General features: G+C 39.8%; 1 pseudogene; it reads left to right on the plus strand.

Annotated features, from left to right (window-relative positions):
• The first annotated feature begins 214 nt into the window (after positions 1-214).
• Positions 215-2,038, plus strand: LOC147609056 (25S ribosomal RNA; annotated as a pseudogene).
• Positions 2,039-13,499: the final 11,461 nt, after the last annotated feature.

The raw sequence follows: 13,499 nt of genomic DNA on the forward strand, positions 1-13,499 counted from the left end.
CGTGTCGCAGAGCTGGCTGAAATGCATCGATGGCACTGCGTGGCGAGGTGCCACAAGGGTGGTCCGCTCCCCCCCCATCGTGCTGTGGTGGCAGGAGGATCGGCGTTTGCGGTGGTCGCGTCACCCGAGGGTGCGTGCGTCAAACCGAGCTCGCAGGACAAGGGGCGGCTGTGTGGTGCGCCATGGGCCGTCCCCTCGACCGGAAAAACCGGATGGACCTCAAATCAGGCAAGGCTACCCGCTGAGTTTAAGCATATCACTAAGCGGAGGAAAAGAAACTAACGAGGATTTCCCTAGTAGCACGACAAGCAAACTGGAAAGAGCCCAGCTTGAGAATCGCACGGCCTCGCCGTGCGAATTGTAGTCTGGAGAGGCGTCCTCTGCGCGACCGGGCCCAAGTCCCCTGGAAAGGGGCATCGGAGAGGGTGAGAGCCCCGTCGAGCCTGGACCCTGTCGCTCCACGAGGCACCGTCGACAAGTCGGGCTATTTGGGAATGCAGCCCTAAGTGGGTGGTAAATTCCATCCAAGGCTAAATACGGGCAAGAGACCGATAGTAGCGAATAAGTACCGTGAGGGAAAGATGAAAAGGAGTTTGAAAAGAGAGTTAAGAAGTGCTTGAAATTGCTGGGAGGGAAGCGAATGGAGGCTGCGGGTGTGCCCCGGTCGGATCCGAAATGGCGTGAGCTGGTCCGTCGCTTGACACAGGGCGCTCGTCAGCGTGGGCTGGCACGGTAGGACAAGAGCGGGCTCTAGTCAGGCCCGCCAATGCCGTTGCGCCGACCGAGGAACAAAAATTACACCTTAGTGGCGGGCTTTACGCACCTGCGCGCTCGAGATGCTGGCGCTCTGGGCTTTCTATCCGACCTGTCTTGAAACACGGACCAAGGAGTCTAACATGTACGTGAGCCGGTGGGTGGCAAACCCACAGAGGTGCAAGTAACCTAACAGGTGGGATCCCCCTCGCGGGGTGCACCATCGACCGACCGTGATCTTCTATGAAAGGTTTGATGGGAGCGTACCTGCTGGGACCCGAAAGATGGTGAACTATGCATGAGCAGGGCGAAGCCAGAGGAAACTCTGGTGGAGGCTCGTAGAGATACTGACGTGCAAATCATTCGTCAGACTTGGGTATAGGGGCGAAAGACTAATCGAACCATCTAGTAGCTGGTTCCCTCCGAAGTTTCCCTCAGGATAGCGGGAGCTCGTCACAGTTTTATCGGGTAAAGCGAATGATTAGAGGCATTAGGGGTGAAACACCCTCGACCTATTCTCAAACTTTAAATAGGTAAGTGGCCGGGGTTGCTCTGTTGAACCTCGGTGTGGAATGGGAACTCCAAGTGGGCCATTTTTGGTAAGCAGAACTGGTGATGCGGGATGAACCGAAAGCTGGGTTACGGTGCCAAACTGCGTGCTAACCTAGATCCCATAAAGTGTGTTGATTGATTAAGACAACAGGACGGTGGTCATGGAAGTCGAAATCCACTAAGGAGTGTGTAACAACTCACCTCCTGAATCAACTAGCCCCGAAAATGGATGGCACTGAAGCGCACGACCTATACTTGGCCATCAGGGCGAGTGCGAGGCCCCGATGAGTAGGAGGGCGTTGGGGTCATGGCGCAGTTCCAGGTGCGAGCCCGAGTGAAATGGCCCCCAATGCAGATCTTGGTGGTAGTAGCAAATATTCAAATGAGAACTTTGAAGACCGAAGTGGAGAAAGGTTACATGTGAACAGCAATCGGGACATGGGTTAGTCGATCCTAAGAGATGGGTAGTCCTGTGTCAAGGGCGCACTCTGCGCTGCGCATTGAAAGGGAATCGGGTTAATATTCCCTTTCGATGAGACGGCACCTACAAGGGCACCCTCACCATCATGGGCCAAATCATGGAGGCCCAGAAAGTGCGCACCCTCACCGTCGTTGGCGGCACCGACGACTTCCTCGTCGTATGTGGCGTCGTTACCAATCGCCTCGTAGAGCTCGTGCGGGTCCCCCCTGGATCCTCTCCTTTGATCTCGACCTCTACTACTAGGCCACTTGTTTTGCAAGCAAGCGAGAACCTAGTAGACCGCCCGATAACAAAAATTCTTTAATGTTCTTTATTGTTCTTATGAAAAAGAAATATATGAACATCAACTGAACTTCCGATACATATCCCAACAACTCCAATTTTTGCAAACTAGAGGATGGAATATATTATGGGAGACTACAATACACAAACAAGGAAGTCAAATTTAGGCATGCATATGTCCAAGGCTTGATCAGTTTGATAAGTGTATAAAAATAAACTAAGACTTCATTTTATATCATGCTCGTCCCTTGCGTGAGGACATCCTATACAGCTCTCTTATTTAACTGACAATCTCCTCAGGAGCCTCGATAAACTTCAAGCTCAAGGAACATCTTTGATTAGTCCTAATCATTAATCCAACATGCACTAGCTAATTATTTCATAATTTGAAAATAGATTTTTTATTTTGATTAGTCTTAATCATTAATCCCACAAGAAAAAAAATTCTTGGTTTTGATCATTCATTAATCCCAAAAAAAACTCAAGCCACTCATTGTCTTAATATTTGTAGTCAACTTAGACTATTTCCAAAAAAGAAAATCAAGCTTGATGAAGGGGATAGCAATAGATAACTTGATGTTGCAAGTTCAATTTAGTTAAAGTATACAACGGAGGGTCACTAATGTGTATCATTTGGGATATGTAGTCATCTTCGACTATTTCCAAAAAAGGATATCAGGCTTGATGAAGGGGTAGCAATAGATAACTCAATGTTGCAAATTCGATTTAGTTACAAGTACACAAGGGAGGGTCACTAACATGTAACATTAGGGACACTTCATAAAGGGCTTAACAGAACATTCACAATTGTAGAGGACTTCAAAAACCTTATTCATTAATACCTCCCACCATCATCTCATTTTCTTTAAAGATGTTAATACTTCTTTGACATCCTTCACTATTGGAAGATTGCAAGTATGAGAAGTAGGGGGGTAAATGCAACCATGATGCAAGCATGAGAGGGGAGGGCAAGCGAGTAAGGGACAAGGATGCAAGGAGAAAGACATGAACTACTTTTAAGGAAGTATACAAGGACGATGATAGCATATCAATTCCACACGGCGTAAAGATATGAAGAAGATGGGGAATTCTCTTGTTAAAATTTGTAGCCATTTAGGGGGTTCAACATTTTATATGTAATACATTCGTTATTGATAAATGCTACATTTATATCATTTATCTTTAGATTAAAATTTCCTTTGTATCGACTATATAAATGTGCTAAAAAGGACCAAAAGCAAGCCAAGTTTCTATGTTTCCGCACTAGACTTCCAAATGACAATTAACATTAACTCAATGTTACAAATTCAATTTAGATACAAGTACACAAGGGAGGATCACCAACGTGTAACATTAGGGACACTGCATTGTTAGTATACACTCAATGCCCGCCTCTCAGCATGTATCTCACTTTGATGTATCATGCACATTTGTTAGGCCCCCATTATGGGGGGAGTAGCCATGGTGCATATGTCTTTAGTGGTGGGAACCCCAGCTTAGACACCGATGGGGTCCTTATTGTGACCATTGATGGTCAGGGGGGTACGAGCGTTAGCTGGGGTCCAGGGCGACGATATGAGGAATATTCCCTTAGATACCAGGTCCATCATTAGTGGGGGGTACGAGCGGGGGGTACGAGCGTTAGCTGGGGTCCAGGGCGACGATATGAGGAATATTCCCTTAGATACCAGGTCCATCATTAGTGGGCAGTGGTGGTCAGTGGGCCACGTTCTTGATACACGGGCAGTGTAACCACCCTCGTTGTATACGCATCTACCACACCGCCTACGGTACTGTGACACGAAGTTGGGGTTTGGACTTCGGTCACTTCTCAGAATCAAAACACACTTGTATGAAACCTCACAGCCTCCTCACCTCCCTTTCTCTCCCTAGATTAGGATAAAGATATACACATCAAAGGTGAGATCATAATTCATGGAAGGAAAGATGAAAGGCTCTGGAGAAGCAAGAATTTCTGCGAGTCTTGCAGCTCCAAACAAAAGGGCGATTCTTTGTTGGAAGAAAATCTTCCGACTCAGGATTATGTGAACGGAAACATACGGGGAATATTGGTAAGGTTCATCCGTTCGAATTGGGCGATTTGGACGCAACATATTAAAGAAAATGAATATGGCAATCACTTACAAGAGGATTAGACACATGGGGTTTGCCTTTTGATAAGGGATTAGGAGGAATTAATCATGATTAAGAAGAAAGAATGGCCAAAAAGCTATAAAAATAGAGATACACAGAGAATTGCAGTTTTAAATCCATAAAGGCTGTGCAAGATAGGATTATATAGATGCATAGAGCTTGAAGAGAGCTTCGCGCCTATATAAAAACTTTCAAAAACGGGCAACTGAGCGAAAAGTTATGAGCATTCTACTGCAAGACTATAAAACTGCCAAAATTCTACAAAAACAGAGATACACAGAGAATTGCAGTTTTAAATCCATATAGGCTATGCAAGAGATGATTAAATAGGTGTGTAGAGCTTGAAGAGAGCTTCGTGCCCATATAAAAACTTTCAAAAACGGACAATCGAGCAAAAAGCTATGAGCATTTTACTACAAGACTATAAAACTGCCAAAATTCGCCTAAAAATTAGCAACTTTGGGAGAAATTCTAATCATCAATGAAGTAAGGGATTAAAAAATTAGTTACATAAGTGGAAAGAGCATAGAAAGAGCTTCCTAGCCATATGATCAATTTAAGAAACCAACACCCGAGTGATGAGTAATTACCAGTTGAAATTTGGGTATTGGACCACAAAAAACTGCACTTCTCTCTCTTTGCATGAAACCTCAATTTTCACATAGCCTCTTGCCTCTCATCTCCTTCATGATTCAAGCTAGAGGGTAAGGGTTAACATTGCTCAGCGGACAATCGTGAAGATTTACCTATAGTCCCCAAAGTCTTTCCACATGCTCATTACCGCTAAAACCATTGGTACCTCCAAAGGAGGGCGGCAATAAGGCAAGGGCTACCTTGAGAAGTCACAGGCCCGCCAAGATAATAACTCCTTATCCCCCTTATCATGAATCATCAAAGAGGTCCAAAATTGGGTTAAGCATGAGGAGCTAATGCTAAATGAGACATTCACATGTAAAGAGAGTGTTTGAATAAGGGTTTGAAAGATAAGAGAATGGCAATGACACAAAATGCTCAATTGAGGAGGCTCATTCCTTGATTTGAAAGGGAGAGGAGGGCTCCTTTTATAGGTGGAGAATCACCCTCTCTTCCATTGTTACAAATTACAACATAAAAAACTTCAACCCTTCAGTGACATAAGGGTAGATGTCACCATCAATTGTCCTCTTAGGCTAAGTCTTCTATTGATTATTAAATTGAAGACTTTTTGACTTTGAGAGTGTGATGAGATAATAGCCAAGCCTAAGTGGCATGTAGGTGAAGATCCCACTTACACATGGCGAAATTCTCCTCTTCCATGTAGGCATTCTAGAAGAATCTTTCCCAATTATGCACCTACACACACTCCTCCACATGCCTTCCACACTCCCCAACTTGTTGCCTTATGGTGAATACCATATAAATAATACAATTGAAATCCATGTGAGCATGAAGGCCCACTTTTATTTTCCACATCACTAGCCTATCTACCATACCAAAGTATTTATCAAGAATACTTGTGGCATTTACAATGTGTGCACCCTAAATCAAGTAAAACCATTGTATTTGAAGATAGAATGTTGTTATCGGGGTAGCCGCCAAGCCGTCGCATCACCACGCCGTTATTCCATTGTGGGCGCCGCAATCTTCTTGGACAAGCTTCCACCTTATTACCATTGCAAAACCATCAAAATATGCACAAAATTGACAATGAAAGATATCAATTTTTCACGTCACATCTTTCCCCCCCCCCCAGCAGATCCTCCATGCTTGTCTGGGGGGTCTGCTGGCCATGGTGCTCGAGGGTAAAATATCTTTAGCCGGTACTCATTGGCACGTCCGGGAACTTCCTGGCCACTTGCATCCTCTAGAAGATAGGTGTTATTTTTGAACTTTTGCTTTATCCTGAAGGGGCCTTCCCAGCGTCGAAGAAGCTTCTTATCGAGCCGTTTCTCCACACGGCCATCATACCTCATGACTAAGCTTCCTTGCTTGAGTTCTGGCTTCTTCTTCTTCCTCGTAAGAGTGTCATGCCTTGCCTTGCGCCGTTGTTGTGCAGCCTCCAAATTTTGAAGCTGTGAGATTCCCCTGTTCCCACCGAGCAACGGATTCGGGTACTAGCAGCGGAAGTAGCACTTCTCGCGTGGGACAGGGGTCCCACATTCGGGGCCTCGCCCACGGATATCCGGACAAGAGACTAATCCGTCGGTTTGTCCAAAACCGAAACCGAAAAAACTTCCTTTACCCGGAAAGCATGGGCGATTCCACCAGGATAACTCTTTACTCTAACGTAGTCAAGATCGTTACAGATCAACTGATCTGACTGCACCTTTAACGGTACTTGGTCAAATCAAGGAAGAACTTGCACTTGAATCATTGGGATCAACGCTTTTTTCCCCATCAAGAGGCATAGCCGTTGATTCCTATCCATAGAACAATTTCTATCCGGGATTTACTTCATCTATCGTAATAATAGAAATTAAATCTCGATTTACGGATCCATCAGTCCAGCCTAACCCCATCCGATCCCATGGGTTAGCCAACCGCCCAACCACTGTAGTGATGGGATCCAATTTGGAATTTGGTTAGGTTTTGTCCCGGGTACCAAGGAAAAGAGTTCCAAGGCCCCCTAGCCGGAAGTTCATGCAAACATAAAATTAGGCACACCACTTACACACCCAATAAGAAATTGCCTTTTTCTTAGCATCAGCTAACTTTAAAACAATCCTTTAATGAAACCATAGTACCACTGATCACAGTCTTCCAAATTATCCGATTGATTCTCAAATTTTCCATCATTCCTTCATCAGAGTATCTATGGCATCATTGGCAACTAGAACACTCACCACCTGACCACTCAGGGGCCGTTTCTATAGTTCCTAGCCCATAATACTCGGCAATATAATCATTTATCAAGATGGACTCTCGTTGAAGATCAGCAAGATCAACCAACAGATCCATATAAAAGAGCCATGGACTCATCCGTTGAGGACCAGCAAGGTCAGTCAACCAGATCCATGCCCGGTTTCACAAAACAACTCTTACTCCTTGTTCCAATATCTTCCTCGACGCACGCGTGGGTATCCTAGGCGACCCAGAGCCCGAGCACCGTATGGTCAGCACCCTCTAGGATCCTTCGCAGGTGACCTAGCGCTTCACTCATAGGCCGCTTCCTTGGTCCCTCATCCACCGTACCGGAAGCTCACCATTTTAATCGAACCGAGGCTGGTCAAGACCTCGGTCGACCTTGCTACGCGAGACGTCCTCCATTGACTCTCCGTCTCAGCAGTTGCAACTTTATCAGTTAGGTCTCCAACGACCTTAATCACAAGACGGTCAAAATGCTTCCCCAGCATTCTTGACATAAAACAGCCATTTACAAACAGCATTTACAAACAGTTTACAAATACAGTTTCTATATTAACTCTCATTTTTCCACATTGTTCCTCATTAATCCACATTACTTATTCCACATTCCATTTATATGTGTACTCATCCAATCACCTCATTTTCCATCTCTTCACTTCAAATTCCTTCACATCACATATCATATATTCACATCCATATCCACATCCATACATCCACATCCATATCCACATTCACATCCATACATCCACATCTACATGCTTATCTCCATTTTCACATCTTCATTTATACATCCACATCCCATATCCACATTCATACATACACATCCCATATCCACATCCATACATCCACATCCACACCCACATTTACATCCATACATCCACATCTACATGCGTACCTCCATTTTCACATCCTCATTTATACATCCACATCCCATATCCACATTCATACATACACATCCGTACATCCACATCTACATCCACATACATACATACATCCACATCCACATTCACATTCACATACATCCACATCCACATTCCCATACATCCACATCTATACATCCACATTCCACATTCACATCTATACATCCACATCTACATTCACATTCACATACATCCACATTTACATGTATACATCCATTTTCACATCCTCATTTATACATCCACATCCCATATCCACATTCATACATACACATCCATATCCACATCCAACATCCACATCCACATCCACATTAACATTCACATCCACATTCACATCCTCATTTATACATCCACATCCACATCCACATTCACATCCATACATCCACATCTACATGCATACCTCCATTTTCACATCCTCATTTATACATCCACATCCCTTATCTACATTCATACATACACATCCATATCCACATCCATACATCCACATCCACATCCACATTCATATTCACATCCATATATCCACATCTACATGCATACATCCATTATCACGTCCTCATTCATACATCCACATCCACATACATACATACATACATCCACATCCACATACATACATACATCCACATCCACATTCTCATTCACATCTATACATCCACATCTACATCCACATACATACATACATCCACATCCACATTTCCTTTCACATCTATACATCCACATTCATATACATCCACATCCACATTCCCATTCACATCTATACATCCATATTTACATGTATACATCCATTTTCACATTCCCATTCATGTAACCCCATATGCCTTCACATCTAATCTTTTACATCACATCCATTCTCGTCCTATCACAACCCATATGCATCTTATCCTATCACATACACTTCTTACCTCATCCCATACACATCTTATCACATCTTAATTCATCTTATCACCTCTTATCATCTCTTATACACCTCTTATCACATCCTATCACATCTCATATCTATTTATAGAATACAAGAGAACTCTTATATTTGATATAAGATTTCTTTACACATTTACTTATGCATAAATTCCATTTAAGGAGATTAATACTTCCGAAGAAAAATCAATCTTTTATGCATCTTCCTATGCATAAATTCATTTTAAATGAAAATGACACTTTTGAATTAAAATTCAATCTTTTATGCATCTTCCTATGCATAAATTCAATTTAGATGAGAATGACACTTTTGAATTAAAAATCATTTTTTTAAAATGCATCTTCTTATGCATAAAGTCAATTTGGTAGGAATTACACTTTTAGAATAAAAGAATTTCTCTTATGCATCTAAGTTATGCATAAAATCCATTTATGATGAAAATCGCACTTTTAGTATAAAAAGAATATCTTTTATGCATACCTCCATGCATGAAATCCAATTATGATAAAAGTTACACTTTTATAATAAAATAATCAACTTTTATGCATACCTCTATGCATGAAATTCAACTGTGACAAAAGTAACACTTTTTACATTAAAATAATCATCTTTTATCCATACCTCTATACATGAAATCCAATATGATAAAAGTATCACTTTTGATATTAAAAAAAAATTATCCTTTATGCATACTTCTATGCATGAAAATTAAAAATGATAAAAGTAACACTTTTGATATAAAAATTTTCCTTTATGCATACTTCTATGCATGAAAATTAAAAATGGTAAAAGTAACACTTTTAATATAAAAATTTTCCTTTATGCATACTTCTATGCATGAAAATTAAAAATGATAAAAATAACACTTTTGATATAAAAATTTATCCATTATGCATACTTCTATGCATGAAAATTAAAAATGATAAAAGTAACACTTTTAATATAAAAAATTTTCCTTTATGCATACTTCTATGCATGAAAATTAAAAATGATAAAAGTAACACTTTTGATATAAAAATTTTCCTTTATGCATACTTCTATGCATGAAAATTAAAAATGATAAAAATAACACTTTTGATATAAAAATTTATTCATTATGCATACTTTTATGCATGAAACAAAAATGGTAAAAATAACACTTTTGATATAAAAATTTATCCATTATGCATAATATTAAAATTCAATTTCTCCATGATTGTAATGAAATTCTTTCAATTAATCTAGGATGATAATTCCTAGAATATGGTAGGAAGTCCTCTTTTTATGCTTTGAATGAGATTATTTTATGCATAATTTTTATAAAAATTTTACCATAGCTCCGCTGCTATGACTGATAAATCTTAATTTTTCTAAGGGATAATGCTTATCATTAAGAAAATAATTAAAATAATCTCTAATTGGATTATCAATCCATAATGGATTGAATCATTAATATACATAAACTAAAAGCATAGAAAAAAGCCATTAATTTGGCCTCAAGCATAGCTTAATCTTGGGTTAAGGAAAAGCTTTATGAAAAGCTTGATTTGGATTGAGAACGGTTCATGAGTATGACCATTTCTTGAGTGAGAGAGAGAATTTACATAAAAATCATTAGAATTTAAACATAAATGAAAATTAACTTCAATAGCATTATGTAACTCTTCACTACTATTCAAACTTCAATAGCATTAAAAAAAACCATACCAATTAAACTTCTCAAGCTTGAGAGGGGTTGAGAAGAGAGAAACATTAAGAAATTATAGAAAGATCAATATTCACTAATTACCTTACAACTTGCTTGATTCTTTGTTCACGGTAGAGGCCCCCAACCAATCAATTGGTTAAGTATGTTGATGGAGCCACTAATGGGGATTGAAGAAAGAGAGAAGCTCCAAAAACTAGTGAATTATTAAATGAATTCACAGTTCTTGGCTTAGGTGGAGTAGAGTAACGATGCATAAACACTATATATTTTTCAACAAGGGGGAGGCTTCTATTTATAGGAAAAATTGAGCTCCTAACCAAACAAACTGATTCTAGAATTTTCTAAATCAGTTTGGTCAATATTTGACCATTTTTAGATCAGTTAAGCTAACTTTTTGGAACTAGACTTGAATGAGGAGAGAGGAGAGATGAAATATCTCAATTTTTATGAGTTTAAAACTCATTCAAGCATGTGAAATATGCACCTCCTTTAAAGAACTCCCCTTCCTTACATATGTGTCATAATGGAATCATTTTAATATTGCTCATAGTTTTTTTTTTACTAATAAACCTTGTACATTTTCAACTCTTCATCTTATGTGAAATATGCACCTCCTTTAAAGAATTCCCCTTCCTTACATATGTCATATTTTTAATATTGCTCATAGTTTTTTACTAATAAACCTTGTACATTTTCAACTCTTCATCTTATGTGAGCATTTACTCATTTTTGGGTATTTTCTTTTTACAAGTTGGATTTATCTCCTCCCTACACATGGATTGATGCTATTGGTCCATAGGAACCTTAATTGGACCATAGTCTAAAGATTTCTGAAAATCTAGACCCTTAGGCTAAGGTTCTTTATAGCTATTTTCAATTAATTCCAATTGCACATTGGAAAATTCTTTTTGAATTTCTGTTTCAGGGGAACTCATCTGAATTAGAAGAGATATTTTTCTATCCAAAAATATTCAAAATCTGAATATTCTCTCTCTAGAATATTTTTCTCTCTCTAGGCTAAAACAGATAGAAACAAGGTCTTTATATTTCTGAAGAGGGATTGATTACAGGGAAAGATACTAGACATCAAAAAGGGGGTGGGGGAGGAATCTTACATTCTACCCCACTTAAAAAAATGCGAGATGTCCTCATCTCGCAAACTGGGATAATTTCGCAAGATGCACGAATATGAGACTTAGAGAAAAATTTTAATCAAGATTAACCACCAAGATAAGTCTTAAAGAGAGCAAGATTCAAAATACGACAAGATTTAAACTTTATTCATTCTCGAAACTTATACAGTAAAGATAGAGGAACTCTTTACACTTCCATAAGCCCGTCCATCATATGGTCACAAAAGCAGTCCTCACAAGCTGCACAAGTATAAGGTAACTCATCTATGGGAATGATTCTGTGGGTTATTGCTGCGCCTATCTCAGTGGTATGAGGTGTTCTAAGAAAAGGACCTCTGAGAGGCAAGCCAAAAACTGGGTAAAGGCATATCTTCTCATGAGGAAGAAAACACGCCAGTAAGAAGACCCGCTCAGAAAACCCAAGATGTCTTGATCTCATGACGCAGTAGTATCGAGGACCCAAACCCAAGGCTTCGATAGTCATGGCCAAGCGGACATTGTTACGAAAGTGCTGCTGACCCCAGGGTGTTACCCTAGTTATGTCTTGATAGGTCCGCCATTTGGTCTGCGCTACAGAAGTTCCTAGGTGAGGAAAAAGTGAGCGCTCATACTGCTCTATAAAATCTTTCTTCACAGACTCCCTTGCGTCTTGAAGGTGAGAAATCATCATGGATAAAACTAATTCTTGTTGCCAAGCCATGAAGGAGATTAAGAAAGAAAGAAGATCGATGGAAGTAAGATTACTGTGAACGACAAGTAAAAGTTACGACTTATATAAAGGAAGGAGCTAGCGTAACTTAGAAGCCAACGGTAACTTGCCACTGAAGTTTTACCGTCTTTCCATGATTTGGGTTTGGCACATTTTTCTATAGAAGGCATTCATAACTTTGAGATGAGGAGATAAAAGAAGTTCGTAAGCTAAATCACCTACTTTCTTTGGTCCACAATATCTGGGAGATAACTTCTTATACTTCCCAAGAGATAAAGAACTTCTTTTGGGCCGTACTCGAGACCAAAACCTTGATATCCAAAACATCGATTCTCACTTCTGAACTCGTTGTTCTGAATCTTTAAAACAGGTGGGACTCTTGAGAAGTATTCAGGAAAAAGGTTCTTCCTTTTTTAAACAGAATCTTTCTTTTATTTTAGAGAGAGAATAATTATAAGATCAGAAAGGGAGATTCTTACTCCTGTATACCTCTAAGGCTGGGGGAAGGAATCTTACATTCTACCCCACTTGAAAAGTGTGAGATGTCCTCATCTCGCCAAGGTAGAGGACAATTCTTTTTTCTTAAGATCCAAATTTATTCTAGGGTTCCTTATATTCTGGCCAACCCAACAGAATACTGGGATAAATATCCCTTATATAGAACTCATCATTAAATAACAATTCATTCAGATCATATCATTCATATCTTTAACATGATAATGGTCCATTAGACCGAAAAATTTTCTTCTGAACATTCCTCCACGGGAATTTCAGTCAAGTAAGTTCTCAATTTGTCATCCCTTAACTTGATCTACCGATCAAGTGTTAACAGTAATAATTTGACAGTACAATCCACTAATCTCATAGTGATTTGCTGAACTCATTATCATCATTCCAGTTATGAATATCATCACAGGGACTCGTCCCATTAATCCTCATTGTGGTTTCATTATATTTCAACTAAATTTCAGAAATCATCATTTTTCAATCAGAATCCAAATCAATTCATCAATTCTCAAACAGAATTAAAAATCATATCAACCACATTCAAAATCATCATCTAGATAGCATTAA

The sequence above is a fragment of the Cibotium barometz genome, chromosome 52 (assembly GCF_041138505.1).
Source record: "Cibotium barometz isolate CiBa-2024 chromosome 52, ASM4113850v1, whole genome shotgun sequence".
Classification (NCBI taxonomy): domain Eukaryota; kingdom Viridiplantae; phylum Streptophyta; class Polypodiopsida; order Cyatheales; family Cibotiaceae; genus Cibotium; species Cibotium barometz.